This window comes from Lycorma delicatula, chromosome 2 (genome assembly GCF_047948215.1).
Source record: "Lycorma delicatula isolate Av1 chromosome 2, ASM4794821v1, whole genome shotgun sequence".
NCBI lineage: Eukaryota > Metazoa > Arthropoda > Insecta > Hemiptera > Fulgoridae > Lycorma > Lycorma delicatula.
In genome coordinates this window covers 35,114,015-35,120,014 of record NC_134456.1, presented here as the reverse complement: position 1 = coordinate 35,120,014, position 6,000 = coordinate 35,114,015, and the positions used below count along the sequence as shown (strand labels likewise).

At 25.8% G+C, this 6,000-nt stretch overlaps 1 protein-coding gene across 2 annotated transcripts in view; it reads left to right on the top strand.

Moving 5' to 3' along the window:
* Nucleotides 1–4,715: 4,715 nt before the first annotated feature.
* LOC142320634 (sodium-coupled monocarboxylate transporter 1-like) overlaps nt 4,716–6,000 on the top strand; it is a 69,209-nt gene continuing 67,924 nt past the window's right edge. For both annotated transcript variants that reach the window (XM_075358656.1, XM_075358655.1), the window contains exon 1: nt 4,716–4,887. The gene's annotated coding sequence lies outside the window, so the exon portion shown is untranslated. The remainder of the gene's footprint in view (nt 4,888–6,000) is intronic.

Below are 6,000 nucleotides of genomic sequence, written 5' to 3'. Positions count from 1 at the left end.
TCTACTCATTATAAGATATAATTTAATTTTCTAACAACAGTAAACTTAAAAAGAAATGATTTGAAACAAAACGCATTAAGAATTTAAAGATACTACTTAATTTTTCTTTGAATTGTAAATAATAATAATAATTATTACTAATTTTGTTTAAATTGGCGCCAAAATAAACTACTTACTAACGCTAAATTTAGCACCGATATTAAAAAGTAGAAATTTTAAGTTATTAAAAAGTATTATTTTTATTTTTAAGTATATTATTTTCTAACTTCATTTTATTTTAAACTGTTAATTTATTTTTTTCAAAAATAGGTAAGCGTACTGAAAAAAATAGCCATATAAAGTGAAGGTTTGTAACAACCTTCACTAAAAAAAACTTGCCCTTGATAAAAATAAAAAAAAATGTAAAGAAAATACGGTTTATTGGTTGAGAATGTCTGGAATGCGGGAATATGAAATATTCTCTAACCTTAAGTTTTACTTTGCTGGTATCATAGCTCCTAGAGCTACGCTGCCAGAAGGAAAGTATGGTAATCGGTCAGAAAATTGGTATACGTTTTTTTTTTTGCATTTCTTGACGGGTTTTTCATGACCCAAGAAACAAAAAATATTAGTGGCTAATGTTCTTACGTACGTATGTTGGCGTGTTTGAAGCTTAATAACTTAAGACCGGATAAACTATTTTGATAAACCTTTGTACAGAGTATATGAAACAATTTCTTGGTAAATTTTGGGATCAATATCTCCAATGGGTGGATTATTTGGGAATCAATTTTCTCAAAATACAAACATGCTTAATTTTGTATTGCTGACATGCGTGCATGCTACTTACCTTTTTTTTTTTTTATTTTGCTCAAAAATTCCCCCTTTCCCAAGAATCGAAAAAGCCATCTTTTTTATTTATTGGATATTTTTAACCGATTTTTTTTTAATGTCTTCCTAGGCATGATAGTAGTGCAAGTGACCCAAAAAAAATTTTAGGGAAATATTGCGAGGTGAGGGAACCGATCGAAGTTTAAAATATCGCTTCTGTGGTTTTATAAAACCTTTTTTGGGTTTATTTAAACTTTTAATAGCGTTAAAAGTTTAAATAATAAACGTTTTTCACAATATTACAATAAGATTTCATCGTAATTCAACTTCACCCCTAAAAAATAAATCTTAGGTAACTTCTTATTCGTTGTATATTTTTTAGTCGATTTTAATGTATATTTTATTATTAGCATATTATTATTTATATTATTTTTTATTAGTATATTTTTTAGTTTCTTACATTTATCGTAGTAAACGTAGAAAAATAAAAGAGAAAGATTCTTGGAAGGTGATTTTGGAGATGGGGGAACAGATAAAAATAAAAAATACTAATTGTTTTAAGTTTTAAAACTTTTTTGGTTTATTTAAACAAATGTGAAATTAAATAAAATGATAAATTTACATAAAACTTCATCACAAATTACCCTCACGCAAAAAAACTTTACTAACTTTTTTTATGTAAGGTTTTTTTTCAACTATATAAGAATAAATAACCAATGCCAGAAAAGTATTACAACTTTGTTGTCAGGTTTTTTAATTTTTATAATTTTGTTCTGCAATACATTGAATATCATAACATTATTACACTAAAAAATTCAACATTAAGCACAATGTTAACTATAAACAAGAAACGTCTTCAATTTTTTTTGTAGACCTTGAATTGATTATTAAAAATCTTCCATGTAAGGTATTTGGAAAATTTTCTGCTGATCCTAAAAAAACTTATTTTGAAAAACAAAAAAGGATCTTAAATATCGGTTCATTAACTGAAATTACATAGGCTTGAACTTAAATAAAAATATACAGTCAAGTCAAGTTTTAAAAAATTTGCTGCTTTACTGAAGTTTAAAAAATAGGAAAAAAGGATGAAGGTTTTATTAACGTAAAACAAATGTTTTTGTTTTTTAATTTAACCTTTTTTTGAATTCACGAATTTTCAATTTTTTCAGTTTCATATAAAATGTTTTTTGTTGATTTCATAATGCTTTTGATAGGCGAAAAAGAAATTAAATTTTCCAGTTACAGAAACCAGCTGATATAGAAATCAGTTTGTTAACCACACCACACCAACTGGCAGATCTGATATTACGATTAGTCGTTTGATTTTAGTACCTGAAAATAAGTTTTAATGTAGGTTTTTCACTTTGTATTTATAATTATAATTTTATTAAAAATATTTTTACTTATAATCCCACCAATAATTAATTCAAATCATTAGCGACTTATCAGTCGAATGTAACTGTACCGGTAAATGTGTAGTCTTAAACAAACTCAGGCCTACCATTCCTGAGTCGTGTGATTAATTGAAACCCAACCACCAAAGAATACCGGTATCCATGATCCAGTATCCAACTCCGTATAAAAGCTTTATTAGGATTTGAAGTTGAGAACTTTTGACTTCGAAACCAGCTGATTTACGACGACGAGTTTACCACTAGACCAACCAGGTTAAATTATAATATTGATAAATCCGCTTTTATACTTTTTTGAAAAACTTCAATATGTATATTGTTTATAATTAAATAACTTAAATATATAATTGTACGCAGTACATATCATCAAAGATTATATTGCATTCACAAAGATATATCTTTCTTTAAAAAAAATTACAATACTGATGAAGTTATTCTATCTCAGATTGGCCGTTCCTGATAGAGTCCCATTAACTTAACTCTTACTGTCCAAAGGATGCTGGCATTAACCATAGAAGTAATTATAACTTTAATTCTCTGTTTGTTACGGATGTAAGTACTCTTTTTAATAACAAAAAGAGAATAATAGTACCATTTCCATAACATTTATTAAATATAAATCAAAATAAATAGATCGATATGTTCCTTAATTTACTTTAAATAATATATATTAAGTAGCAGTTATAATCAATTAATACATTAATTTACTTATTACCTTTTTAGCTTTATAATTATATGTGTATATATATATATATATAATATAATAATTATATATAATTAAAAAGAGTTTTAAATTAAGAGATTTAATTAAGAGAGTTTTCCTTTATAATTTTATATATTGCGATGAAAGGATGTTTCATATACTTGCATTTACTCATACTTCTTAGAAACTTATTTCATTATTCATTAAAATTACTCATTCTTTTTTAATCGTCACAGATGAAATAGTGAGAAAAATGAAATGAATTATAAAATATCAGCCAGAGATTCCAACAGTACCAATTGCCTTCTTGTATTTTTCCCTGAACTAAAATAATTTGCTTGAAAAAACAAATGGCGAAGGGATTCTTATTTAAGATTTACTCTCTTCTGGGAAAAAATCACTTTTATATAAATTAATAAAAACTTTTCTTTTGAGTTAGGATATCTTTTTAGATATATTTGTGGAATTCTAATCGAGAACTTACGAGTCAAAACTAGATTTAACCGATGAAAATTATAATGAATAAAAATGATTAATTTTTACGGAGTATTGAATTAAATTAAAGAAATTTATTTATAAATACCAAATTATTATAAATTTGTTTGTGCCTATGACGAGCGAAAATATAATTGTCACTTTTATATGGTTCTAGATAAAAATATCTCTATTATAAAGCGAGTCACTTGTTTAACAGCTGATTTTCGAAGTCGAAGGTTCTGAGGTTCAAATCCTAGTTAAGGTTAGTTACTTTTATATGGATCTGAATACTAGACAGTGAATACCGGTGTAATTTGGTGGTTGAATTTAATTAACGACACATCTCAGGAATGGTCGGCCTGAGTTTGTACAAGACTGCACCTCATTTACATGGCATACATATCATCCTCATCTCATTGGGCCATGGGGGAGGTTGAACAGATTGCAACATACTCATTAGGAACAATAATAATAATAATAATATTAGAAAATAGTATATATCAATGTTGTCATGTATTTTGGTGTATTAGGATTTTATCCTTTTTGTTAATATACTATACTTTTTACTTTTACCCACTCGGCAAAAATAATGCGTAGCACCTACTATTTCACTTCTTTTCAAGTCAAAAGAATTAAACGGTCGAACATGATAATAGATACACCATTTTGTTTTTTACTGTAAAATGAGGTACATTCACACAATAATTTTAGTAAAACTTTAGTTCAGAAACTTCTGATTTATTTTTTCAGAAAAATACGTTTTTTTTGTAAAAAAAAACCATTTATAATGTAAACAAAAAATTGCTAAAATAATATTGAATTAATAAATGTTTAAATTTAATTTCATTATAAGATTTGATTTTGTTATCATTAAATCTCTTGATACCTGGTAGTAAATTAACAGCTAGAAATTAATTTTATGTAGAAATTTCATCAATTTGTCAATCAACTGATGGTAATTTTTTTAAATTCGATTCTAATTTTTTTTTTTTTTAAATACTTACTTTTTTCATTGTTTCATTATATGTTTCACTAAAAATTATTCTTATTTAGGAATTTTTAGTTAAAATTATTTTGTTATTGTAATAATTATCAATAAATTACGCAACTTACCAAATTAATTGCGAAGGAAAAAATCCTTTAATTATTGTAATACATAATTTTCTTTTTTTTGTTAAAAATTTCTGTTTTTGTAAACAAATATCACTGACTATATTGCTTTAATAATAATAATACTAATAATAATAATAGTAATACTTAATATAAAAAGCGAACTAAAATAATATTAAGTTTAGTGGGAGATATGTGGTCGCCATTCAATTATCTTCCTTACCCCACCACCGCTCCGTACATTTCTCGGGTTTCCTCGCTACTGATTTTTTGTCTCCAGTAGAATTGTATTTGATCTTAGACATCCGAACGGGTACTTCAGTTTCCCGTGACATAAGATTCTCTCTTGTGGATGCATTCAACACTTGCGAGCAGGTAGAAAAATATTTACATATTATTTGAATTATTATTAATAATTATCAATTGTACTTATATAGTCTTCGTTTTAAAATTTATTATAAACGCTTATACTTAAGATAAAATTTATTAATACAGAAATAAAAATTACAAGTTAATATTTGATTTGATGTTGTCATATTATTATTATTTCAGAATTATTGTTATTATTATTTTCTCGAATTATTTTCATTCACTGTGGTAGCAAACAATTTACCAAATTAAAAAATCTGATGGGGACACTCACGATTATCTTGTACAGTTATTAAATTACATATACACATTTTGTTAAAATTAAAAGTACATAAAATTTTATTTCATTAATAATGTCTGATATTTTTTCATAATTTTTTTTTATTGTTATTAATGGATTATTATTTATTGTAAGTGAGAGGTTAATAATTATTAATAAATCAATATATTTAAATAAAAAAAAGAAGTTAAAAAAAAGGAAATGAAGTTGGATTCGAACCGATGTGCTTTCCCCTTGTAAGATATAAATATTTCATTAATTAAAATTTTATTTGTCTATAACTCTGGAACCAATGAAAATAAGTACCACTTATGATATATAGTTGAAAATGAGGGCTTATTACTGCAGTTAAGAAAAAGTCCAAAATCCAATTTTATTTGAATTTTGGACTTTTTTGGACACGTTTGGTTCAGTCGATTGCAGTCAAAAAGGGAGATGCATAACTAGATGTTACAACAGTCCTAAATTCAAAATTTCAACATTCTACGGCTAATCGTTTTTGAGTTATGCGAGATACATGCATACGTACGTACGTACAGACGTCACGCCGAAACTGGTCAAAATGAATTCAGAGATGGTCAAAATAGATATTTCCGTTCAAATCTGAGAACCGAAATTTTTCGCGATCACAATACTTCCTTTACTTCGTACAAGGAACTAATAAATAAATTATCAAATTTTAAATTATAGCGGGGATTCTTCATTTAATTTAAATAAAATTACAACTGCTTTTTCTGATCCATTAAAAAAACTGCCTTAATACAGAATTCCGAAATAAGTTTATATATATTTAAATGAAATAATTATGAGATAGCTATAAATACAATTTGAATTTTCAT